The sequence below is a fragment of the Vulpes lagopus genome, chromosome 2 (assembly GCF_018345385.1).
Source record: "Vulpes lagopus strain Blue_001 chromosome 2, ASM1834538v1, whole genome shotgun sequence".
Taxonomy (NCBI): Eukaryota; Metazoa; Chordata; class Mammalia; order Carnivora; family Canidae; genus Vulpes; species Vulpes lagopus.
In genome coordinates, this window is record NC_054825.1 from 139,045,636 (window position 1) to 139,072,701 (window position 27,066).

Genomic DNA, 27,066 nt, shown 5'->3' on the forward strand with positions numbered 1-27,066 from the left:
ACATAGAGAGAGAGAGAGAGAAGCAGAGACACAGGAGGAGGGAGAAGCAGGCTCCATGCCGGGAGCCCGACGTGGGACCTGATCCCGGGACTCTAGGATCACGCCCTGGGCCAAAGGCAGGCACTAAACCGCAGAGCGACCTAGGGATCCCCCTGAAAATAATTTTTTAATACCAGGATTAACACTAGAACTTTTAAATATTTAGTTAGGAAATAAATTGTGAATATTAATACAAATAAAATAACTGGCCATTATTTGTATAGAATAATGTTTCTCAGATTTCAGGTAACATACTGTGTTTGTAGAGTGCCTCCCATGCAGGCAGGTTTCTTATATGTACCAGGCATTCAGCAATGGTGCTATGTCCCATGAGGCTTTTTAAGAAATCTGTGAAATGAAAAGGGAAATGTGTGAAGGGATGTAATGCTCATTAAGTATACACACACTCAGAAAGCATGCTGGTGAGCTAATCCTATGTATTTACTTTTTTTTCTCAAAATTATGGCTGGTTCATTTCTCATTTTCAAAATTTCCTTCTCTCCAATCTTACTTGTTTTTCTAATGCCGGTTGTGTATTGCTAAATGTTTGAAAATATTTGCAATTTGGGTCAAACTTTTCCAAAGAAAACTCTAGCAGCATGTCCCAAAGTGGGTGCCAAGGAACAGTTTAATGGTTCAATACTATTGGAAAATCCAATATATTCTATCCCCACTGTGAAGTTTCCCAGTGTTTACTGGCCCATGAAAGCCAATCTTGTAATTGAGTTAGCTGCTTATCTTGTCTTCTTCCAACTATCTTTTCCACCACCCCACTCCAAACCTGTATTAGCAAGAAACATGGGGAGATTCTGAAAAAATACTTAAGCATAACAGCCATTAAAACATCAGATCATAAAATGATGCCACTAAGTAGTACCCACTCCTTATTGGTTCAGACATTCGAAGAAATCTCTATCCAATCATTAGGTGATCCAGTATCCAAGCTAACTGAACAGAGACTTAAGTAGCCTCACACTACAAAGAAAATAAACTTTTGAAAACTAACCTAGCAAAGTCACGAAGCAAACACAGCATCAACAACAAACCATAATAGGATTTGCCTTTTGGACAGGGCCGGGGCAGAAGTCCGACTTCCAGAGTTGACACATTAGAAAATGTCCTTTTTCTTTCTTTCCTTTTTTTAGAGAGAGAGTACATGGTGGTGGTGGGGGTTGGGGGTGCAGTGGGAGGGGCAAGGAGAGAGAGAATCTCAAGCAGGCTCCAAACTGGGCACAGAGTCTAACGCAGGGCTGGATCTCATGGCCTTGAGTTGAAATCAAGAGCTGAACGCCTAACTAACTAAGCCACCCAGGCATCTCTAAAATGTCCCTCCATAGGGGGACACTCAGTGGTTGAGCGTCTGCCTTCAGCTCAGATTTATTAATACCAGGATTAACACTAGAAATATTTAGTGTTAACACTTTTAAATATTTATTTAGGAAATAAATTGTGAATATTAATAATACAAATAAAATAATTGGCCATTATTGGTATCCTGGGGTCCTGGGATCAAGATCTGCATCAGGCTCCATGCCGGGAGCCTGCTTCTCCCTCTGCCTATGTCTCTGCCTCTCCCTCTGTGCCTCTCATGAAGAAATAAATAAAATCTTTAAAAAATAAATAAATAATAAAATGTCCCTTTAACAATAAAAAAAATACAGGGCATGTCAAGAAACATGAAAGTCTGGCCCATATACAGGAAAAAAAGCACAGTAAATAAAAACTGTCCCTAAGGAAGCCCAGGCATTGGACTTAACAAAGACTTTCAGCTATTATAAATATTTTCAAGGAACTAAAAAACTGAAAGTAATGAGAATGGTATTTAACCAAATTGAGAATCTCAATAAAGAGATAGAAAATTATAAAGAAAAAAACTCCAACAGAAATCTGGAACCAAAAGTGCAATAAACTGAACTGAAAAGTTGTCTAGAGGGGTTCAACAGAAGATTTAAACTGACAGAAGAATCAGTGGAATTGAGGACAGGTCAAGTGAGAATATCTAGTTGTGGGACAAAAAGTAAAGAACATTAAGAAAAATGAACAGAGGCTCGGAGAGGTATGAGATATTAAGCATTATCAACAGATGCATAATAAGATTTGCTGAAGGAAAGCTGAGGGGGACAGGAAAGGCAAGGAGAGAGGGCTGGATATGTACCATGGGAGGTAGAAAAAAAATCTGAATAATGCTGAAAAATTCCCCAAATTTGATTTAAAAAAATTAACCTGCACACCCAGAAGGCACAATGAACACCAACTATGCAAAATGGTACAATCACTTTGGCAGTTTCTAAACAGAGGCTAATCTCTCAACATGGTGATCACATTCCTAGGTTTGTTTCATGGTCTAAGATATGGCTTATCCTGGAGAAAGTTCTAGGTGTTCTTGAGAAGAATGTGTATTTGATGTGGGTGGAGTGTTCTACAAATGTCCATTAGTTGTTGGTTTATCGTGGAGTTCAAATCTTCTGATTCCTTGTTGCCCTTCTTGATTACAAAATGTCTTTGTCTCTAATAATTTTTACCCTAAAGTCTATTTTGTCAGCTCTTATTATAGTTACTCTAGCTCACCTCGGGTATTTGTTTATATGGCACATCTATTTGCATTATTTTACTGCAACCTAATTGTGTCTCTAAATCTGAACCATATCTCTTGTAGATATCCTATCACTGGGTCACTTTTTAAAAATCGATTTTGCCAATCTCTGCCTTGTGAGTGGAGGTCTTAGTCCATTTACATGTAATCTGCTATTCTGCTATGTGACCCAAACACACTGCCAAGCCTTCCTCGTCCAAAATCTACCGGACTTGGCAACTGTCTTAGCAAGTATCCTAGAGAAAGTCCCTCTCTTGAACACTGATGCCTTTCTTGAAAGAACAGACTTCCTTGTGGATCCCACCATGAATATTTTTAAGTAGGAAAACACAACTTGAGACGAAATGGGAGAAAATAATTCTACCATGTCAAGAAAGGAAAGCCAGTACTTAAGGCAATAGTTCTTCATAGGTGGTTTTTTAAAATCAAAATCAAGAACCGCAAGAATACTAAATTCTATCAATACTGAAAGTCAACTCTGATCTGTTCTGATGCTGGTACTAAGGAGAGCTGGTCAATGAAGAGGAACAAAAAAAAAAAGCATCAAACACACCCGAGGTAACAGTAACAGTCTCTAGAAGCGTTCCAACATAAAATGAGCAGTTCTATCTGGTCAGGACTAGGGTGCAGCTCACTGGAGTGGGAGGACAGACAAAATGTTCTCAGTTCTCAGGCACAGTGAGAGAGGAGACAGCAAGTAAAATTTGAAAAGCAGAGAGATGAAAGGTAACTGATTAAGCAGACCCAACAATCCCAGACTGTCAGTAGGGAAAGAAAGAACTGGCTCTCTTTACGCTATAAGATCTTCAGAAGAGTCAAGGAAACGGTGGCACAGATTTCGGAGGGTGAGGGGTGAGAGTGGCTGAAAACAAAATAAAACAAAACAAAACAGTAGTGGCTGGCAGTTGTTTGTAAGCAGTTGTATCTCTACCCTGAAACCTGGCCAAGACCCAAGATTTAGTCTCTGTATGTTGGGGCACACCAGGCACAATGGAAAACAAGGTTTCCAACCAAGAAACAGCAGAACTTAGTGAACCCAAGGACGATAGGTATTGAGATCTCCTTCCCTATTTCCAGCTATCAGCTCCCAGAATTTCGCCAGCCACCCCAATGCAGGAGTTCATTCATGGGGAATCCAACCAAGCCAAGACCTAAATATATTGCTTAAATTGGAAATTTCCCTAAACGTTCAAAGAAACACATTGTGTACGGGGAGAAGAAAATTAATAATATCCTCAGAGAGATAAGAAAAATATTGCATTCAATCAATAAGATTATATGGCCTGAAAATGGGCAAAACAATACTCCCGTCCCATATGCTCTTTTGCAATGTGACCTTACCATTCTCCAATCAAGACAGAGTCAAAACTTCTTTCCCCTTAGATTTGGACAACCTTGTGGCTACAATGACCGGGAGAGTTTGGCAGAAGTGACACTATTTGGGTGCCAAGTCTGGGTCATGTAAAACTATGTATGCAGCTTCCAACTGGTTGTTTTAGAAAATTTGCTCTCCAGGCGCTTCCTTTTGGAACCGGCTTCCATGTTGTAACAAGCCAGAGAGTCCAAGGTACCCAAGTCAACAGTCCCAGGTGAACCCAGCCTTCAGCCTTCATTCATCCTAGTCCAGCTGCCAGACATATAAGTGAGGAAGCTACCAGATGACTCTAGCCCATGGTCACTCAGGTCTTCTCTGAATTCCTGACCCAAAAATGTGTGAGCAAAAAATAAAATGGAAATGTTCGTGTTACTACATTTGGGGAGGTCTGCCTCATAGCAGTGACTCCAACAAATCAGAAACCACAAAAACAGAACACTTAGCAAATAAAAAAGGGGTCTTAAAACTTAACGACATGATAGGGAAAACTGTAAAACTCAATGGCAGTGTTGGAAAAGAAAGCTGAGGAAAACTCTCAGGGAGTTAAGCAAATAGGCAAACCAACTGATGAGGAAATTAGAGAAAAAAAAAATAGTGATTTCGAGAAGCAGACCAGGAGATCCACTATCTGGAAGAATAACAAGACCTCCAGAAAGAGAAAACAAAAAAAGACAATTAAATGGCTAAAGATTCTTTCTCACAAAGAAGGAATGGTTTCCAGATTGAAACTCCTTGGGAAACTGATACAATGGGTTAAAAAAAAAACAGATCCACACCAAGACACACTCATGAATCATGAAATACTGAAGAAAAAAAAAAAAAAAAGAATATGACATGGGTCTCCAGAGGGGGAAAAATAAGCCCCATAGACAGGATTCAACAGCACAGTGTCTTCAATTTCATAGAAACCATCCACAAAAGACAGATAGGATAATGAGAACAGCATCAACATGCTGAAGGAAACTGAATGGGAGATGAGAATTCTTTGAACCTGATGAATTACTAAGTCAAGTAAGGGTCAAAAAAAAAAAACATTTTACATCTTAAGACAGGTAAGGTCTCAAAATATCTACCTTTATGCACTTTATCTCAGGAAGCTACTAGAGGATCAACTCCATTAAAACTAGAGTATGGGGGTGCCTGGCTGGTTCGGTCGGTAGAGCATGTGGCTCTGAATCTGGGGGTTGTGAGTTTGAGCACACTCTGGGGGTAGAATTCACTTAAAAAAAATAACCTTAAGTATAAACTAAGAAAAGGGAAAACATAAGAATCAGAAAAGGTATATCCCAGGATGAGAGTAAAGGACTAGACTACAGGACAGGCTAACAGACAGGGGTAGCAGGCTGGGGCAGATGAGAAGGCTTCAGGGTGCCTGGGTGGCTATGTCAGGTCAGTTGGTTTAGCGACCGACTCTTGATTTCAGTTCAGGTCATGATCTCAGGGTCACGAGATCAAGCCCCCGAGTCAGGCCACGTGCTCAGTAGGGAGTCTGCAGGAGATTCTGGCCCTCCCCCATCTCGCACACACACTCTCCCTCTCTCTAAAATAAAATAGAAAATAGAAAAAAATAAAAATAAAAAGACCCCAGGAGAGATGTCTTCAAGATGAAACTGGTAGAATAAATGATGAGAATAAGCATATTGAAAACTAACTTAAACAACTGGCAGAGTTTGGGTGGTGAATTCATAACTACACTGAAAACAAAGCACATAAGAGAGGGTTCGGGTGATAATTATTGCTTCCAAAGCAATCAGACATGCAATGATGAAAAAAGCCATCTGGGTGCTCTGTGGCTTAGCTCTGAGGGGCAGCAGTCTTCATAATGTAAACATGATTTTCCCAATCGAGATTCACTGAAACCTTATTAGGAGGACAGAGCAATGGGAAAGATGGTTGTTGAAAGAAACGGGTTGTGTGCTTTGCCCAGTGTCACATAACTGCCCACGGGAGAGGCTCTAAATTCCGTGGCTGTTCCAAGCAAGAGGCCTCTGCCTAAGTGAACCCACCGCTTCAACAGCTCACAATGGTAAGGAGGGGACTTGCTACCATTACTACCAGAAGAAGTAAAGCAGGGGACTGTTTCACCACGATAAGTACATGAGGAGATACATGTAAGGCAAGCCTAAAACCCTGTGATTATCAAATCTAGATTTCGGTTTGGAACATGTTAGGAAAGTTTAGAAAATCTTACAATGGGGACACCAGGGTGGCTCAGTGGTTGAGCCTCTGCCCTAGGCTCAGGGCGTGATCCCCGGGTCCTGGGATTGAGTCCTGCATTGGGCTCCTTGCAGGGAGTTCTTCCTCTGCCTGTGTCTCTGCCTCTCTGTGTGTCTCTCATGAATAAATAAATAAAATCTTTTAAAAAAAATCTTACAATGTAAAAACTAAGCACATGTCTCAGTTTTTTAAATAAACCGAATCCAAAAGGTGACATTCATCCCACATACTTGTTAGTTTCAGTGACTTTAGAGAAGTCTCACTACATACAGAAGAAAATTTAAAAAAAAAAAAAATTAAAGAAACGTGCTACCTGTGGCTCAGGCTATATTTTCCTAAATTCCTTTTTTAATAATAATAATAATTTTTTCAAAAGGCAAAGCAAGAAGAGGGAGGGAGAAAAAAAATATAATACATATTTTATTAAAAACTAATAGGACAGGGATCCCTGGGTGGCGCAGTGGTTTGGCGCCTGCCTTTGGCCCAGGGCGCGATCCTGGAGACCCAGATCGAATCCCATGTCGGGCTTCCGGTGCATGGAGCCTGCTTCTCCCTCTGCCTCTCTCTCTCTCTCTCTCTCTCTCTCATAAATAAATAAAAATTAAAAAAAACTAATAGGATATAACATATTTAGACCTCAAAGTAGGATTTAACACATTCAGTCAATATGCATATCCATAGGCACACACCCCTAAGAACAATCAGGATTTTCCTGCTCAGCCTCTAATTATTCTCAAGCCTCCCAGATAAGGGGTAAGATAAAAAGGGCCCTGCACTGCTTAGCTTTGTTAGCCTTGGTGAAGGTTACAGCAGACAGGTGAGTCAACTGTAAAAAAAAAAAAAGAAAGGGTGGATTTCAAAAAGGTAAACTCTTTTCTTCTCAACAATTCCCACCAGTCATTCTGGTTTAAGTCCAAACAAAACTATTATACATAAGAATAATTCTCTCTGCCTATTGCCTATTGTTTCAGTTTTTTAATAGTGGAAATACCTTTTTCCTTAAAAAAAAAATGTGTGTGCACAGGTGCCCACACACCTAGGCAAGTATGTGCACATGGGTGTGTGCTCGCACAGGTGCGCATGAACACACAGCCAAGTGGGTCTGGGACCCCTTGTCCTTCTGCAGCAGGAAGCGCTAGCCTCTGGTCCCATGGATGCTCCTCCGGGACTCAATTTCACAGACTCCCAAGGACTATTATTCTGCACCCCAGAGACTGCTGTGACAGGAGCAAAATAGCCACTACTGTGATGGATGCTAAAGCTGCCCAAGATCTCAGAGGACCGTGACTCAAACCCCACCCCGAAGCAGCCTGGAGAAGCAAGAGGACGTGGATGAGATCTCAAGGCTACTTCCTGCCATTCGGGGTAGAGTCCTTTCTGTCACCTGGAGCTCCACGGCCTCACCTCACCTGGGGGAGCCTGGTCGCTCTGTCGCCTGGCTGCTGTCCATGACTCACGGCAGCACAGTACCCAGATTTTCTGAGGCGTCACATTAACGGCAGCTCCTGGACCCCCAGAGGTATCTGCTTCTGCAGACTGGCCAGGGAAAGCTCCTGGGATCTTGATTAAGAACATCGAGCTTGGGGCACCTGGGTGGCCCATCGGGTTTAGTGCCTGCCTTGCCTTCAGCCCAGGGCGTGATCCTGGAGTCCCAGGATCGGGTCCCACATCGGGCTCCCTGCATGAAGCCTGCTTCTCCCTCTGCCTGTGTCTCTGCCTCTCACTCCGTGTCTCTCATGAATAAATAAATAAAATCTTTTAAAAACAAAACAAAACGAAAAACACCGGGCTCCACAGTTTAGGTCACTGTCTCCCAGAGCTCATTCCAGTTTTCTTGAGCTTCAACCACAGAAACATAGTCAACAGGGAAAACCTTCTTGGACAGACACTGGACCCTCTTTGGAAAGGGGGCTTCCACATGAAATAAGATATTACAACTAAAGTCAGACGGTGTGACTGAAGGAGGTGAGGGCTGAAAGCACGGCTCTCTTCTCCAGAACCTGTATCTTCCAGGGCCAGGTACAGAATGTGCCACAGAGAATCACTCAGTTATGTCTGTTGAATGAAAATACAAGTCTCTTTCAAGGGGACCCCATGTTCCTCTGCTAAAAAACGTAATTAGCATCTCTCCTCTCTCCCTTCCGAAGCGTTGCTCCAAGTTCTCTGGACACGGGCTCAGGGAACCTGCATGAAAAATGCCAAACTTGCTAGCTCTCAAGTAGGGGCAGATCTTAGACACTTCCTACACCTTGGCACTCTTGGGGAAATACGTGCTTTTCAAAAACAATGTGCATTTATAACTCTGACTAAAATCAAGGCTACCATTTTTCTAGAATCTTTAAGGTAGTGATAAAATTGAGAGCTACAAAGACACCTGATCGGTTCTTAAACACAATGAATAAAAATCAGCATTTTAAAGCTCAGTAAGCGGAATGGTTATTGGAATTTCTTTTCTTCTGCTTCTACTTCTTTTTACAATCCCATGAGCTGTTTAATCCCGTACTTAAGCATATTCAGTGAGTGTATAAATTCAAAATATGTGGTATATAATTCATGAAAGTTTCTCAATGACCTGCTCCTAATTTTAAATTAGATGGAATTAACTAAAACCAGGTTTCATCTATGTGGTCACCTATAAAAGAGAAAAAAGGAAGGAAGAAAAGGAGGTAGGGAAAAAGGGACAGATGGAAGAAGGAAGGAAGGGAAAGAAAAAAGGAAGATAAGAAAGAAGAAAGAAAGAAGGAAAAGAAGAGAGTTCTCTATGCCTGAATTAATGGCATGAAAAATTCTATAGACTTTTTTTTTTTTTTTCATTTATTCACTATATGACCCTGGGACAAAATTAACTCAGGCATTTCATTCACTATTGGAAATAGCACTCTTGTCTGTCTCCTTTGCTTCCTCCCCTGGAACCACCACCAGGGACATAAGTAGCTGAGGCCATTCCTGCCTCCGGGCTTGGCAGGCAAGATGCATTACACACCATTTTCTCTGCCGCAGAACTGAAAGCTCGAGTCCACCAAGAGGAAAAGAAAGGATCCAAAGCTTCCTCGATTACAGCTAACCTGAATCTTAAAAGATGAGTAGGATTTAGATAGTAGGTAATAGGAGAGAAAGGAGGCTGTAGAAAAGCTCTGTCCAGGGTGGCTCAGTCGGTTAAGTGTCTGCCTCCGGCTCAGGTCATGATCTTGGGGTTCTGGGATCCAGCCTCATGTAAGGCTTCCCGCTGAGCCAGGAGTCGGTTTCTCCCTCTCCCTTTGCCCCTCCCTCCAGCTCATGTTCTCTCTCTCTGTCTCAAATAAATAACATCTTCAAAAAACAAAAGCTTTGTCCAGAAGCTGCAGCAGTGGGCCAGCTCTGTCCTGCCCACGACGGCTCCTCATCCATCAAGTGATCTTTGTTCAGTAATAATGAAAGTATGTGCATACGTGTGTGTGCTCACACAGGTGCACAAAAAGGCAGGAAATCTGGAAGAGTCAAATAGAGAAAGTGCTCTGGAAATTTCCTTCGTAAATCTAAGGTAAACAATAAGACCACAGAGACTAGACTTGATCTGTGGTTTGTTCTCTGAATGCTTGTCTTTTCCTTGTCTTCCACCTACACACACATGCACACATTCTGAATGTCTGAGACTAAAGACCAGTGCCCTTCATCTGGTTCTTTCTAGAATACCTAATGATAGCTCATAAGGGTGAAAGACCCAATAACTGGCTGGGCTTAGTCCTTTTCTCAAGAAGCTACATACATTTGTTAATGCAGTCAAAAAAGAGGTGCAGTGAGACACCTAGGTGGCTCACGGGGTCCTGGGATCAAGTCCTGCATTGGGCTCCCAGAGGGCAGCCTGCTTCTCCCTCTCCCTATGCCTATGTCTCTGCCTCTCTTTCCATGTCTCTCATGAATAAATAAATAAAATCTTTGAAAAAAAAGAAAGGAAAGGAAAGGAAAGGAAAGGAAAGGAAAGGAAAGGAAAGGAAAGGAAAGGAAAGGAAAGGAAAGGAAAGGAAAGGATGTGCGGGATGCAATGAGGGGTTGGGTTTTCCATAGCAGAAAAAATGTCCCACTAATCTCACCACTGTTAGTAGCCATGCTTTCTTGATATCCTGAAATCTCTTCAAATTTATAATCTCCCTGGGTGGCTCACTGGTTTAGCGCCTGCCTTTGGCCCAGGGTGTGATCCTGGAGTCCTGGGATCATGTCCCACGTCAGGCTCCCTGCATGGAGCCTGCTTCTCCCTCTGCGTGTGTCTCTGCCTCTCTCTTTCTCTGTGTCTCTCATGAATGAATAAATAAAATCTTTTAAAAAAATTTATAATTTGGTGCCAGAAATATATATATGGGGGTGCCTGGGTGGCTCAGTTGGTTGAGCGGCTGACTCTTGGTTTCAGCTCAGGTCATGATCTCAGGGTCCTGAGATCAAGCCCCAGGTTGGGCTCTATGCTCAGTGAGGAGACTGCCGGATATTATCTCCTTCTTGCTCTCCCTCCTTCTGCTTGTGCTCTCTCTATATATATAATAATAAAATCTTTAAAAAAATACATATGGATTTAAAAGTTTCATACACTCCCTTGAAAGCCAAAAGAATGCCCATAATTGCACAAAAGTATCAGAATTAAGGCATTATACTAGTAATCAGGAAAAGCAAATGATAAACTGAACATGGGGTATACATACAGAGGACTACTACTCAGCCTTGAGAAGGAATGCCATTCTACCTCATGTGACAACACAGAGGAACCCTAAAGATGTGCTAAGTGAAATAGGCCAGTCACAAAAACACAAATACTGTATGATTCCACTGATATGTGGTACATAGTCATCAAATTCATAAGAAATGGGAAGTGTACCAGAGGTTATTAGGGGCTGGGAGCAGTATGTGTGCAGAGGGAGAAGTTACAGTTTCTTGGCACAGAGTTTGTTTGAAATGATGATGAAAAGTTCTGGAAATGGACAGTGGAGGTGGATGTACGTAATGCTACTGAATTTTCCCTGACATAGTTGTAACCTCCAGGGTTTTTTTTTTTTTAAAACCTCTTTATTATGATTTTTAAAAAGATGCAGCTGGCTTATAACTAGACTAGACTTTTGGAGTAGGTGAGTACCAGTAGAAAATGTCACTTAGAAAAGGCTTTATAAATTAAGAAAAGATAGACGTTAAAGGACATAGGTTACAAGAGCATTAGGAGGAGTGAACCAGGTTGTCTGAACACACAAAAAGGGGTCTTTTTGAGTTTAGTGTCATGAAAATGTGGGCATAAAGGACAAAGACCATCTGTCTGTCTCCATCTCAAAGACAGACTAGTGTGTCTTACTGCCTATGCGGCTTTAGTGTTATCCCAGTTTTCTTAATGCACCAGCAATGGCTAAACTAACTTTGAAATAGGAAAAGCTTGTCCTCTGAGGCAACAGAGTTCATGAGTAGAAGCGGGCCTTGATAGACTTAATGAAATATATCTACTTCTGCACGCATATGCGCGTACACACAGTTGTTTGTTTTTTGTTGTTGTTTTTTAAAGAAATTTTCAACCTCATTACCACTGCAGGACAAAATTGAGTACAAAAGATCTTATTGTTCACTTCAAAATTCCAGACTGAAGAGTAATAAACTTTTTCCTTTCGTTTTTTAAAAAATCTAATACTAAGTAGTTTAGAATACTAAAAGCACCACAGTTTTATGGAAACAAACTTTTAGATTTGAACAGTATTTTCAAGTTTCTTTGGTCTATTAATTTTTAAGATGAGAATACCAGGGCACAGAGCTCACACGGTTAGTTAACCCACATGTCCAGAACAAATTATTTTTTTTAAGGTTTTATTATTTATTCATGAGAGACACAGAGACAGAAGCAGACTCCTGCAGGAAGCCCCAGGCAGAACTCAATCCCAGGACCCCAGGATCATGACCTGAGCCAAAGGCAGATGCTCAACTACTGAGCTATCCAGGTGCCCCAGAACAATTCTTCAGTAGAAATAGCTTAACAATGGCCCTGGTTTCCACCACACCTGCTTGTTATGTAGCCCATAGGTCCTCCATTTTCTGAACAATCTCAATTTTAAATATTCTAGGTTTTACATGCTTCCTATGGGGACAGCTGGGTGGCTCAGTTGGTTAAACGTCTGCCTTCAACTTGGGTGGTGATCCCAGGATCCTGCTCAGCAGGAAACTGCTTCTCCCTCTGCCATTCCCCCTGCTTGCTGTCTGTCTGTCTCTCTCTGTCAAAATAAATAAATAAAAATCTTAAAAAAAGATAGAATAAAATAAAAAAAATAAATGCTTCCTATGTCCCAGAAACCCTAATCCAAAAAACTAGATTCTTTTTTGTTTTTAAAGGAAATCCTAAAATTCCAGGTCATACCATGTTTCTGGATTTTTGGCTGGCTAATCATAACTGTCAGAGTGGATATTCCCTTTTATTTTACAAAAAATGATAAAGCTAACCATTACCAAGAATGAGAAGTGCTCTCTCTATCATGTTAAAATCCAGCACAACCTCTTGCATATAGTCCCTTTCCTGAACCATCCTCCAAGAAACCAAACCTCACTGGCTAGTGGAAGCCTCAGAGCAAAACAGCAGTGTGAAGTCAAACAGATGAGGCTACAAATCCTAACTATGTCATGTTCTAACGTATGATTTCAGTAAGTTACCTCATCTCTCTGAGGTTTGATTTCCTTGTCTGAAAAGTGGAGCTCATAATACCCTTCCCATTGGGTTGGGGGTGATTCAAAAACCTATAAAGCAGAGACTATGGTATGCAGCAGCTGCTAGATCAACAGAACAGGTGTCATCACCATAACCTCCCATTTCAGCACTGAATTCCACATAATGTTGTCTCTGAACTGTTCCATACATGTCCTCAGTGAGCTCCTGGTAATCTGACCTGGTTTCAGGCTCTTTGCCCACCCCTTCTACTCACATTGCTTCCTGGGCCTAGCACAGCTTATCAATTCGAAAAATGAAAGAAAGAAATGAAGAGTCGATGAGTCGTTCAAAATCCTTCCCTTCCCTCAAAGAAAGGCACAGCAGTAACTTGGATGTGCCTTCAAGCTCATAGTTTTTTCTAAATAAGGGAACTGGAGTACAGTATTTAAATGCTCTCAATTATAGTGTGTTGGCAAGCATATCATGAATTCAAAGCCCCCTATGTCAGGTGGGACAGAATGAGTATCTATCAAGAAACCCCAAACAACTGGCCTTGTACTGGGAGGTGCTCATCCTGTGTGCAGGACTGACCTTACCTTTCTGCACTTGGGGCTGTTTATCTGTGTACAAGGGCAGTTGGGTTCGGTCAGGGGTGCCCAACTCCTGAGGGATGCAGCACTCTGCTGCTCCTCAGCAGGTGGACGATGGACAGGGACAGGGGAAGCTGAGCCCTGGCCAGGTTGAGTGTCAGGTGTGGAGATAACAGGGTAGACCCTGACAAGACAAAATACTAAGAGGCTGCACTTGCCCAAGTGCGAGGACTTTCTTTCTTATGTTAACAGCTTTTGAAATTGAGAGGCACTTAATGCGCTATGTGTTCACTACTATGGTGATCTTTTTTTTTTTTATTTCCTTAAAAGCCAATATTAAAATTGATGGTGCTTTCACAATAGAAGTTATTGTGGGATTAAGGAGATTGCTTACGTGAAGACCTAGCAAGAACTTCATGCCAAGCATTTAAATACATTGTCCCAATTCCCGCAACCCTGTAAGTAGCTACTTTTTCCCTCTCACTTCACAGTCAAGGAAATTGAGGCTTTAGTTTGCTTTGAATACAACCATTTGCTCCAGTATACTAGCAGGGAAGAGGTGAGATGGAGTTCAGCCCAGGGCTGACTCCCCAGAGGAGAGAGAGAACAGAGAAGTCTCACTTTCTGGCCAAAAACAACACTGGATCCAGTTATTAAGAGCTTCGGATCATACCTTGCCCTACCTCCTAACCTTCCAAATGTTCCTGCAGGTGTCAATATGACAAACTCTCCTCCTGAAGGCTTTAGCCCTAAGATACAGGGACCCATGTGTGATCTGAGACCTAACCACTCCCTTGAAGCAGATGCATAAACTTGAGTGACAAACTTGATCTAATGTTTTCATTGTACCTAGATTACACTTAGGTATATTTGTTGAATTTGAAAATATTGCCAAAGCTGGGATACCTGGGTGGCTCAGCGGTTTAGCACCTACCTTTGGCCCAGGGCGTGATCCTGGAGTCCTGGGTTCAAGTCCCACATCGGGCTCCCTTCATGGAGCCTGCTTCTCCCTCTGCCTGTGTCTCTGCCTCTCTCTCATGAATAAATAAATAAAATCTTAAAAAAAAAAAAAAGAAAATATTGCCAAAGCCAAGAATGAAGGAATTCTCCATGTAATGACACAACAAAAAGTTTTTTTTTTTTTTTTTAAGATTCCATTTATTTATTCACGATAGAAATAGAGAGAGAGAGGCAGAGACACAGGCCGAGGGAGAAGCAGGCTCCATGCCAGGAGCCCGACGTGGGACTCGATCCCGGGACTCCAGGATCGCGCCCTGGGCCAAAGGCAGGCGCCAAACCGCTGAGCCACCCAGGGATCCCAACAGAAAGATTTTTGAGATGAGACAGTATCCAGAGAGGAGCTGCACTCCAGTATGTATAGAATAAACTCATTAAAAACAAACAAACAAGGTTCCAAATATACTATCTGTATGCACTGGAAAAATCTGAGAAGCATACAGAACCAAAACTATTCAGTGATCATCTTTTTGTTTGAGGGCACGGTATTTACTCTAGCAATTTTGAAATGTTTAAGTTTTTAATTTCACTTCAGGAAATTCTTTTAAAATTGCCAGGTGAGATAAAATGGCCTCAATCTTCCAACATTAGCTCCAGGGAAGTATGCTTACAAAATATTATAGTGAAGATATTTTCGAAACAAAAAGCCACTTACAGTTCCAATTCAGTTACACTTCATTTTCAAGTTCCCTTCTGATGCCTATCCAGGAACACTACTGACTTACATGTGTAGATGTAATAGCAGCTGGGATTCAATTTTCTCTTAATGGACATCCAAGAGTCTTTATTGTTTTTGCCATAGTTAGTATGTGTCTCGTGGTTGGATATTAAGGGCCTTTCCAAATTATACTGTTATAAACATGAACTATGAACTCTTTTGAAATACACACAATTTATTTTCTCTTGGTTTTATAAAAGATTTCCAGGAGTAGGATTCTTGCACCAAACTTATACATTTCTATGACTCCTGATTGCCTTCCAAATGGACTACACTCACATTGCCACTAGTAGTATCTGAGCACCATTTTCTCTACACTTACTGTATAATTATCTTAATTATGTACCACATATTCATCCACTATATAATTATTTTTGTCATTATCGCATCTGGATGATGGTACATCACTGAGGTTTCATTTTGTATTTCTTTGATTACCACTGGCTCATTATTTTCTCTTGAGTGTATTTATATGCTAGAAGGAGAGTTTAGTAGCAATGATTTCAGCTTTGGAACCAGACTGTTCAGCTCAAAAACTGGGTATCATCACCCACCAACTCAGACTTCCATAAGCACTTCAAGCTTTGGCTGCTTTGGGGGGTAAAAATAATAATAAATAACAACAATAATACTAAGCAATTTGATTGGCTTAGGGTCACGTGCACCTTAGAGTTTTTACAAAGAATAAGTGAGCCAATCTGTCATACACTTACACTGCATTTAACACATGCACCCTTCATAAATGTTAGCGATTTGTTCATTATTATTATTTATATTTTCTCTTGTCTGGACATTGTTCAGATATTTATTTCATGCCGAGAGGTTAACTTTTTTCAGACCTCCACAATCAGAAACTCTACTTCAAGTTTACTAACAAATACTTGAATGCTCTCAATTTAATTCCACACCTAGCAGCTATTATACAAAACAGAACGGTATTATACTTTGGGGTGGTGGGGGTGGTGTGGGGGGGGCAGGGGGAAGAACAATCATAAATAATGCATCTTCCTGATTTCAAGGAATCCACACAATGCTTATTTGCTGAGCCTTTTCTGGGAAATTATAGGTGTGGTCAATATAGATAAAAACTATTTTCTGAACAATGCAACCATTGTAGTGCTGCAAGGACCCGGAGAGAGCGTCTAGCCTGACTGTCCAGAAACAACAGCTCTGATGGCCCCCTGGGAGTGGGGGGACTCATTCCTGGGATGGCCATGCTCCATTTGCAGCTACTACATCTGCTTCAGGAATTCTCCTGGTGAGCCAGGTGTTCTATTAATTAGCAGCAGTGTTAGAAATGAATCTTGCTGAGTGAATCGAATGACTTCGATTAACATAACATGGGGAAAGAGTAAACAAAGATTAGATCTGAGTATTCCACCTAAGTGGATGGAATAGGGGCATCTCTCTAAAGGACAAACAGGCCTAGCAAGTCAAACAGCCTAGGATGGTGCCTTAGGCATTCCTGGGTCCAGCCTCTGATCCCAGAAAATTTGTGATTCCTTGATTCCAACCCATGATGGGCTGAATCATGCTGCTACCCCCAAGTGAACCTTCTGTGGGAGATGGAGCCAGAGCCCCTCGACAGGGCAGAGGTGACTCAAGACTTGCTTTTTAACCCTCACCATCCCCTACAAAGGGGAATGTAGCCCTCACCAATTTGCTTCCCCAAAAGACCCAACATGGCATAGAGGTAGATCTCTATCAACAGCATGGAGGTGGCTAGGGAACAAAAGAATGAAAACAAGGCTTATGTTGAAATGACTTAAATCATTTACCTGTCCTGGAGCAGAGCACTGGCCACAACCCCTGGAAGTTTCTTTTTTCTTTCTTTTTTTTTAAGCATTTAAAGTGGATTATATAAAGGAAGTATAACGCACACATCTCAAGAGAAATATGACCCGCATACATTCTGTATTCATTACTTTCTAGAATATAAGCTCTAGTAACAATTTTATTTTCCATGAATGAATTATAGGATCACATCATGGGGATGAGGTAGTTTTAAAGTTTACAAGGAAATCTAGTTCTCAAATTGCCATAGGGGGAGGGCAACAATTTGACTCCGTTTTTAGCAATAGGCTTTTCAATTTTTTAGTACAAACGCCAAGAGTAAAAGCTTTGGGGAAGTCCTATTAGTATATGTATATTTCTTTAAAAATTATATGTACTTGGGGAGGGGGTTAGGGGACCCGGTAACTGGGTGATGGACATTCAGGAGGGCACGTGATATAATGAGCACTAGGTGTTACATAAGACTGATGAGGGACACGTGGGCTGAGCATTTGCCTTTGGCTCTGGTCGTGATCCTGGGATCAAGTCCCACATCAGGCTCCCCGCAGGAAGTCTATTTCTCCCTCTGCCTCTCTCTGTGTGTCTCTCATGAATAAATAAAAAAAAATCTTAAAAAAAAATAAGACTGATGAATCACTGAACTCTACCTCTGAAACTAATAATACATTATACGTTAATTAATTGAATTTAAGTAAATTTAAAAATTATATGTACTACTGTACTAATAAATTATGTACATTATAAAACAAAAAGATGGGGAAAAAAGGAAATAAAGCCTATTAGTTTACTTATGGTGCAAATACAAAACAGTTATTAATATTTGTAATGAAAGCACTAGATTAAATATGCTTTATTATTTTTTTTGAAGATTTTACTTATTTGAGAGAGCCCAAGCAGGGGGAAGGGCAGAGGGAGAGGGAGAAGCAAACTCAATTCCAGGACCCTGAGATCATGACCTGAGCCAAAGGCAGACCTTAACCCATTGAGCCACGCAGGCACCTTTTATTTTTTGAAAACTCCTGGTTAGGGACAGCTGGGTGGCTCAGCGGTTGAGCACCTGCCTTCGGCCCAGGGCATGATCCAGGGCATGATCCTGGGGTCCCACATCCAGTCCCACATCGGGCTCCCTGTAGGGAGCCTGCTTCTCCCTCTGCCTGTGTCTCTGCCTCTCTGTGACTCTCATGAATAAATAAATAAAATCTTAAAAAAAAAAAGAAAAAAGAAAAAAAACCTAGTTAATTATCCTGTTCTAGAGCACTGTGAAGGGCAGCTTCCAAGTTTCCTGTATCCTTTAACATCTTGTTTTAATGGCTGTCTGGGGTGACAAGGATACACTGAGAAAACAGTACAACACTGGGCTCTGCTATCTAAATTGATACTTAGTTTTCAATCTGTCCACCACTTACACAAAGATTTTTTGGGTGAAATTCAGCTGGTAGTTCTCAATCAATTTTCCATGCACACTAGGCAGTAAGGTGCCACATTTTCATAAATCTAACAAATGGATTCAAAACCCATTGATACTCTTCACTTTTTGTGAAGAGATTTTGTCCAACAATTCTTGTTCTAAGTTCTTAAAGGTTTCCGGTTTTTTAAGAGTTTTGATCAGTCACAGATCTATCATATTTCTTGGCAACATGATTACAGCGAAAACATTTCCAAACAGCTGTTTCCAAAATGCGTCTCTGTAGCATAAATTCTTCTGAAAAGCAGTCACATCCCCGCCCCCCCGCCCCCACCGTGAAAATGTCACAGTTACCTTGGATTGTTCCTTGGTGTACTCCTTTACTCCAGCATCTTGCTGGAATCATCAACCTGGAAGCTTTCCAAATAGTGTTGATCAAGAGTTTCTATAACTCAATCTCTAGGCATGTCCCTCCCAGCTTCCCAGAGGATAGCAGGTGGGGCTGAAAGCTCCAGCCTTCTAATTACTGGTTCTTTCCGGTGACTACCCCATCCTGAGGCTACCTAGGGCCCCCCTACACACACAAACCTCAGCCACCTCATTAGCATAAACAGGTGGGGAAAAGAGCTCCTTACACGAATAACAGAAGACATTCCTATCATCCCAATCCCTCAGGAAATTCCCAGGGTTTCAGAACTCTGGGTCAGGAACCAGGGACACAGACCAAACACATTTCTTACTCTACCAGGGCTGAGCATAATGGTAACCGACAGCAATCATAATCCTTTCCAAGGAACCTACCAGTGTTTGGCACTAGAAAATGCTTCATAAGTATTGGTGGATGGAAGTAGCTAACTTCACTTACCCACCAAACTCAGCAGATGGTTCTGCCAACTTTGAGGCACCTCACCCATCCTCTCCCCCCACCCTTTCCATCCAAGCCCAATCTCCCCACCTGTGTAACAGAATCCAGCCTCTTTTGCCTCCTCTGAAACCTGGCTCAGTCATGTATTTCTCACTTCCCCTTGTTTTCGCTTCTCCTTCTTTACCAGAAACTCGCCAGCACCATCAGACTTTGCTCAAGGTTCTCCAATCTCAAATGGAAAAGGAGAGAAGGAGAAAAAGAGACAGAAAGGAAGAAAAGGAAACCAGAGATCCCACATTTCCTTTCTGTCTTGCATGTCTATTTGGTCTCTAGGTAGCCGTTACCAGCTGTTTCTCCTCTTCCACACACAGTGGTCTCTGGGCCAACCTCCTTCTCTTCTCACCCCCCCCCCACTCCTCCTCAGATTATCTTTTATGTATGCCATGATTATTTACATGTGACCGCTCCTAACATGTACTTCTTCCACCCAATTTCTTTCAAGAGTTCCAGATGCTATTCCTTGTCTCTACTTGGACGTCTCACGAGCAAAACCTATCCAAGTGGCTCACCTTCCCTCCCCCATCTCAAGCCTACCCCCTGCTCCTCCAGGGTTCCCTAACACCATAAATGGTTTCACCACTCCACCCACTCAGTTTTTTATGCCAGAAACTTTCAAAACATCCTTGATATCTCCGTCCATCAACCACATCCCAATAATCACCACTTTCAGACTGACTTCAGCTGCAAATTCAATCTTCCTCTCTCTCTCTCTCTCTCTCTCTCCCTCCTCCACCCAACCCCTCTGTCTTTGACTTATATTCAGCATCACTGCACCATCCCTAGGTGATAGCAAATACCTTTGTACTCTGCCCCCATACCCCATCTTGCCCCTGTCCATGGTATGTGCGCAAAGCAGCAGGCTTCAGGGCCTGAGCCCTTTGGCATGGCCTAGCTAGGACAAAGTAGTGCATCTTTTCTAACTGGTCCACCCAGAAGGGGAGTCCTTTTCCAGTCTGCATGAAGGTATCTTAGATACCAGCATGGCCTAACCCTGCAAACCAGTCTCCACACAACAGTAATGATGACCTTTTCAAAAACCCAACCTAGTCAATCATCTCATCTCCCATTTAACATCCTTCAAAAGGTTCCCATTACCTTTCCATTAAAGCCCAAAGTCCTGAAAATGACCTGAGAGGCCTCCCCCTAAAACTATATTCTCAACCCTTTCAACATAGAACTCATGTTGGAATTCACCTGATTATTTCCTATTCATTTTTCAGGCCTTATTTTAAATATCACTTCCTGGGGACACCTATCCTGAGTAATCCCCTCCCCTAGTTGAGGTCCTCAGGTAAAATGCTCTCTGGACATCTTGTACTCTTCTGGAGTACCACTTATGACTGGGACAGCCTTTGGGACTATGTGCTTGTCCATCTCCACCCCCTCCTCTAGCCACTAGGCTAGAAGGCTCAAAAAGGCAGGGACCCTCCATCCTTCATAGCTGTAGCGCCAGGGCTGACAATGACTGTCATTCATTTACAGATGCTCAGTAAGTAGTCGTTCAATGAATGCCTGAAGAAAACAGGTTGCTCAAGTACCCAGGCCCCTCATACACAATCTGGCTAACTCTTTAGCATAAGAAAAATTATTTATGGGAGAATTTCTTTTTTATTCATGGGAATAAATTTATTTTTATTATATTTTAAAGTTTCCTTAAAAAAATTTTTTTTTTTTTAGTTTTCTCCTGATGTGAGACTCAATCCCAGGACCCTGGGATCACGACGTGAGCCAAAGGCAGGTGCTCAACTGCTGAGCCACCCAGGCATCCCTATTTTCTTCTTCTGATATGAATTATATTGTGTATTACGTAGGGCTCTCTTACATAAAATTAGAATTTCTCATACAACAGAAAGATAAGGTTGTCTTAGTCATTGCTGTTAGCTAAAAGCTTTTTATGTTTCTTAAAACTAAATTCTCCTCTGAACATGATCTACAATTGAGTCTCATTGTTAAAATTTTTGCTCAGAATTTTTGCTTGGAGTTCTAGTAGAGATTTCTGTGCCAATTTCTCCAAATCAGTAAGCATGGTTCATTGATATTTTATCACCTTAAAAAAATTAAAAGACATCAAGTAAATTAAAAGGTAAAAAATGGGGGTGCCTGGGTGGCATAGTCGGTTAAGCATCTGACTCTTGATTTCAGCTCAGGTCATGATCTCAGGGTCTGGGAATCAGCCCTGCATTGGGCTCGCTGCTCAGTGGGATTTCTTTGGAGATTCCCTTTTCCTCTACCCCTCTCCCAGTGTGTACTCTCTCTCTTAAATAAAAATAAATCAATCTTTAAAAAAAAATGAAATAAAAGGAGGAAAAATAAAAACCACCATGGAATTCCTTTTTAGCTTATGCTAGTTTAAACTTCAGAAATTTAACAATCACATCAAATGCTTGAAATTTCCTTGGAGATAAATCCTGGCAAGACACATGTGGCTGTTCATGACGAACACTGGTTTAGTCACCTTTATTATAAAAATATTTTAAAATGTAGATGTTTCTGTAAACATTACAAATGACTTCTAGACATTAAAAGTTTAAAAGCTAATTGTATATACAGTTTTAGTTCATAAACTTCCAGAGCATTTTCAATGTTGGCTCATTCTCCTCAACCAGGTGACTTTATCCTCCAGAGAACATGTGGCAACATCTGGAGACCTCTGGGTTGTTGTAACTGTAGGGAGTACACTACTGGCATCCACCACGCTGCTATACAACCCACAACACACAGGACAATTTTCACAATAAAAGCTTAACTGGTCAAAATTGTCAAATTTGAGAAATGGTGGCTTAAACATACATAGCATTTTGCCACAGATGGGCGACAAAGAAACAGAACAACCCTCTCCCATGCACTGGCGTGAAAGTCAATGTGGTTAAGAACACAGGCCCCATGAGAAACACACGTGATTTATATGAACAGTCATTTGGGAACTCCTCTTTTAAGTTAGGAAGTTGGGCTTTTGACATCCTGAACCAGAACCATGAATAAATTTTGACTTGAATGATCACTAGCAATAGTGACACAATTCCTCCGTTGGCCCATAAGAGAGGCCCATAAAAAAAAAAAAAAAAAAAAAAAGAGAAAGAGAGAGAGGCCCCTAAGAGACGGCTTTGCTTTGCTCTGTGCAGTCGAAGTACTCCGTATGTGACAGAGAACAGGAATTGAGAATCAGAAGAAATACCTTCAAACAGCCTTAATCTCGGTTTCCCACCACCACATTTCATGACAAATGCACAATATCTACATCTTGGTCAGAATTTTTCATTCTCCCCGGAGAATGCAATCACCAGGTGTAGCAGATCTGAAAATGAATGATGCATGAACCAAATTGGACAGACTCTTGTGTTTTAAAAAAGAAAAAAAGAAAGAGTCAATATTGAAATCAGATTTTACTTAAAAAAAAAAAAAAACGAAGATTTTTCAGCTATTTAAGGGAGGGGAGAAGGATCTAGCCACACTGAGCCAGAATCCCTGCATGGGTGTGAGGAGGGGATGGCCGATACCCACACAGATTGTTTCAGCAGGTCTTCTGTAGGTAACCTGTGCCAGACCAAGACCCTGTTAGGTCCCCCATCCATTACCTATTCAGTCCCTGTAACAGCTGATTTTATAATTCTCAGGGGCAACATTTTTCTCAGTGTTAAGCAACTAAGTTACAAATGGAAAAAACCAACCCATGGCTGGAAGTTGTCTTATAATCATTCAGGGACAAATTATAATGAATGAAGGATGAAATCCATTAGAGATTTGAGGCCTAGGCTAAGGAGGTCCTTCCCAGAGCCAGTGAAGGAGAGACAGAGGAGCTAGCAGCAACCGCCAAATCCTTACCACGAAATAGAAAAGATATCAACTTCTTCCATCTACCAATAAAACTTTGTAAATTTACAGTATGTTACGTTGTTTTTAAAAATTGAGGAGTTAGCCATTTCTAAGAACTCAAATCCCAAAACTACCATCTTGAAGGGCTGCAAAGAAATCCATGAAGCACTAGCAGATATCCACAGAGCTCAGTGTTTTTCTTTTTTGCCAGAAGTGAAATCTGTTACCATATCCTCTGGCAGGGGAGCCTGTCTGGAACTGCCTGGGCTCCTAGCAGGTAATTTACACTGATCTTTAAAAACCATTCACCCCTCCTCCTCTCCTCTATAAAACAAATCTGCCTTTCAGAACAGCTCTGAAAGGGGGACCGAATGCCCAGAGCAGGGGACAAATCCCTGACCGGGTGCCTTCACCTACCACTCACCAAATTCAGGCCACAGAAACCTGTAGCCTGTTCTCAACTCAAGGAACCGATGCTTTCCCGTATATCCCTCCCGCTGGGCCTCTCTCTTCCTTCTGGAAAGAAGTCAAGCAAAGGATGCAACAGTCGCCAGGTCGCTACAAAACTTACCTACACCTGGGCAGCCCATAAGGCCCAGCCCGGGTCTGCAGGCGACCTCATCCACCGGGAGAAAGCAGTGTGTGGCCCGCGAGGGTGCCTGGCAACTCGCTCTGCATCGGCAGAAAGCGCTGCAAGAAAAAGAGCTGTGAGCCAGGGCTGCTTCCACTTCAAAACGCTCATCTGCAAAAATTGTTCGAATTTGAGGCATAAGGTCGGTGCTGGCAAAAAACAAAACAAGGAACCTAGAAAGGGGGCAGAGTGTGTTTCAGAATCACCTGTTTCCTAACAGACCCAGCCGCGTGAGCTTCCTACCCCGCGGGGAAAGGACAGAGGGGGAAGCTTCCGTGTCCCTTTCCAGGGGCCTGCCCCAGGGCGAGTCCGTTCTCATCCCGGTGTGCAGCTTCTTCATCAGTACAGTGGGGTTAATCATGCCCCTGCGCAGGCTACGGGCAGGATTAAATGAAGTTCCAGGGGCTGGCGCCCCAGGGACGGCAGAGAGTGACAAAGTGCCCGCTCTTCAGCCGATCCGCGCCCGCAGCCAGCTCCTCCGGTGTCTCCGCTCCTACTCGCTACCCGGGCCCGGCGGAAAGAAGCCAGGAAAAAGGGGCTTCCAGGTGACACAGGGCACCGGAGTCCAGGCTTCGGGCTCCGAGGGGCGCACGAGTCGCAAGGCCCAGGGAAGGGTCCGAGAGCGCACACGCGCGCCGCGCTCCCTCCGGCCCCGGCTCCGCTTCCTCGGCTCCGGCGGAGCCCAGTCCGCGCGGGGCAGCGGGACCTTGGCTGAGATCCGGCCCCCTCCCTCGCATCCTTCCCACCCCTCCGGCCGCCACCGGGCGCCCCAGCAGGCGGTCCTGGCTGCCGGGACCGGGAGGGCTGGACGAGTCGGTTACCTGCTGCAAGCTCCGGCCGCCCGGGGCGCAGGAAAGTGCGCGAGCGCGCAGCCCCGCACAGCACAGCGCACTCGCCCGGCGCCGCGCTCCCTGCGCTGGCGGACCGTGCCTCGGGGCTCCCGGCCGCCCGCCCGGCCTGGCCCCGCCCCTGGCCCCGCCCCGTCCGGCCTGGCCCCGCCCCCAGCATCCCGCCCGCCCGGCCTGGCCCCGCCCCCAGCATCCCGCCCGCCCGGCCCCGGCCCCAGCATCCGCCCGCCCGCCTGGCCCCGCCCCGGCCGGCCTGGCCCCGCCCCCAGCATCCGGCCCCGCCCCCAGCATCCCGCCCCCAGCATCCCCGCTCGCCCCCCTCCGCGGGAGGCCAGCCCTCTGGGCCTCACCGCGGGGTGGGCGGGGAGCGGGCGTCCCCGCGCTTCCTCTGTGCGCTTCCTCAGGTTCGCCCTGGGCTTTAGTTCCCCAAATTGCACAAGGGCTGGGGGAGGGAGTAGGGTCTTCTTCACAATTCTTTGCCCTTTGCTGCGGAGGCGGGAAACGCGACAAGCGCAGCCTTTTTTTCTGATTTTAAAAATGTTTAATAAGAAAAGAAAAATGCAAATGCCGAGGTTCTTTATGTGATGACAAGTGTAGAGATGACCATGCAGTTTTATGTTCCCCTGATGAGGCCTTTTGTTAAATGTAGTATTTAAAAACTCACTGCATTCGTGTGGGTTTTCACATAAAAAACTAAGGCCAGCGATTGTGAAACAATCCGCAGTGCCCTGCAAAGTCGAAAACCTCTTTCCCTACCTGGTAGCGCGTCGTGCGGTGTCACTTGTAAAAGCTGACATGGTGTCCTTGGTAGCGAGAGGAATCGCGGGTGTTCTTCCCTCGGACTTCTACCTCCTGGAGAGAAGAACAGGTTCTTACTCGCCTTCACAGCATGTACCCACTGAAGTCAACGAAGGATGGAAGTGCATACACACTTCCCCACCCACAGGTCTTGCTGAAGCCGTAGGGCCAATCTAAGACCCTCTGAGTGGGTAGGTTTCCCTGCAACCCGAGGCTTGCCTGGTGACCTTCATCCTTAGGAAAGGTCACTGCTCAGGGGAGAAGCTTCCACGCGGCGAGCAGGGTCAGGTTGGCCTACAGTCAACCAGTCTCCAAGATTCATCCTCTAGGGCTTCGGACCTGATCAGGTTAGATACTCCTGGGGGCCGGTGGGGCTGGAGGGGAGAGGTGGAGCGGGGTGGGAGGGTGCACGCACAGCAGTACCTTATAAGTGGAACATAAATTAGCATATTGGTTTCATGTCAACCCACCTCTTTTGTGAAGACTCCAGCTTTCTCTTCAAGGCTTTGAAATATTTTGGGAGGATTGCTCTGGACTCTTCAGTCCCCTCCCACCCCCCCTTGGGCCAGAGGTGAAGCAGTCCCATGTAGGCCAGCTGTAGTGATGGTGGCAGAGGAGCTAATGAAACATTCCCGGGTAGAAGTAAATCTTGTCTCTTCCCCCAAGGAGATCCCTCCTCCATGGAGTGACAATCTTGGAAAATATTGCTTTAATTTGATTTTAAAAAGTAATTTTCTGGGGCACCTGGCTGGCTCAGTCAGTAGCACATGTAACTTAACTCTTGATCTCTGATCATGAGTCTGAGCCCCAGGTTGAGGGTTGAGTTTAAATAATAATAATAATGATGATGATGATGATGATGATGATAATTTTTTGAAAGTAATTTTTTTATAATGCATTCTATGCAAGACTGAGGACAACAGAACCACATGAGTGGTTAACCACATGAGCTTAAACTGTGGTTTATATTTTTATCGTGGAAACAAACGTAGGAACCCAAAATATCTTGTACAAAATTTGCATTTTGGCCAGAATTAGAAAAAAAAGTGATTGCCATTTGTTTTCTCCATCTATTGCTAACCCACATGACCTTCTTAACTAAAGGACATAAGTAAAAGCACTGAAAAGGCAAATATGCTCTGAAAACCCTCATAATGAATTATGAAATTCATAAATTTTATTAATTCATTGTTTGAAGCTAAACCTATGACTTCCTTCCACTGGACTAACCATGTTTCCTTCATCCCTACTCGATTGGTTTTATTTATTTATTTTTTTCTGGGCTTGCATCAAGGATATTTTAAGGTTTTTTTTGTTTGTTTTTAAGATTTTATTGTTAAGTAATCTCTACACCCAATGTGGAGCTCAAACTCACAGCCCAGGGATCAAGAGCCTCCTGCTCTACCAACTGAGCCAGCCAGGCACCCCTTAAGTTGGTCAAATGGGTCAACTAATCATTTATGAGACACAAAGGGAATGTGGGTGGTCTGTGTCTGACCTTGATAGGTAAACAAGGGAGTTCTCTGTGAGTCTCACCTAAGTCATTTGAGGAAGAGCGGTGGTTCTTTGCAGAAAGCTGTTTCCCAGAACAAACTGGGCGTGGGTGTGGGAGTTTCTTTAACCATCAATCTGTCTTCTATATATATATATATATATATATATCATA

General features: G+C 43.2%; 1 protein-coding gene across 3 annotated transcripts in view; it reads right to left on the reverse strand.

Moving 5' to 3' along the window:
- The window catches only part of GCNT1 (glucosaminyl (N-acetyl) transferase 1), a 66,520-nt gene extending 41,831 nt beyond the window's left edge, over positions 1-24,689 (reverse strand). For 2 of the 3 annotated variants that reach the window (XR_005986380.1, XM_041746679.1), the window contains exons 1-2: positions 24,576-24,689; positions 23,695-23,813 (exon numbers count right to left, since the gene is read on the reverse strand). The gene's annotated coding sequence lies outside the window, so the exon portion shown is untranslated. Of the gene's footprint in view, positions 1-294; positions 388-23,694; positions 23,814-24,575 lie in introns of all 3 variants that reach the window. The other variant, XM_041746678.1, reaches the window with a different exon arrangement.
- Positions 24,690-27,066: the final 2,377 nt, after the last annotated feature.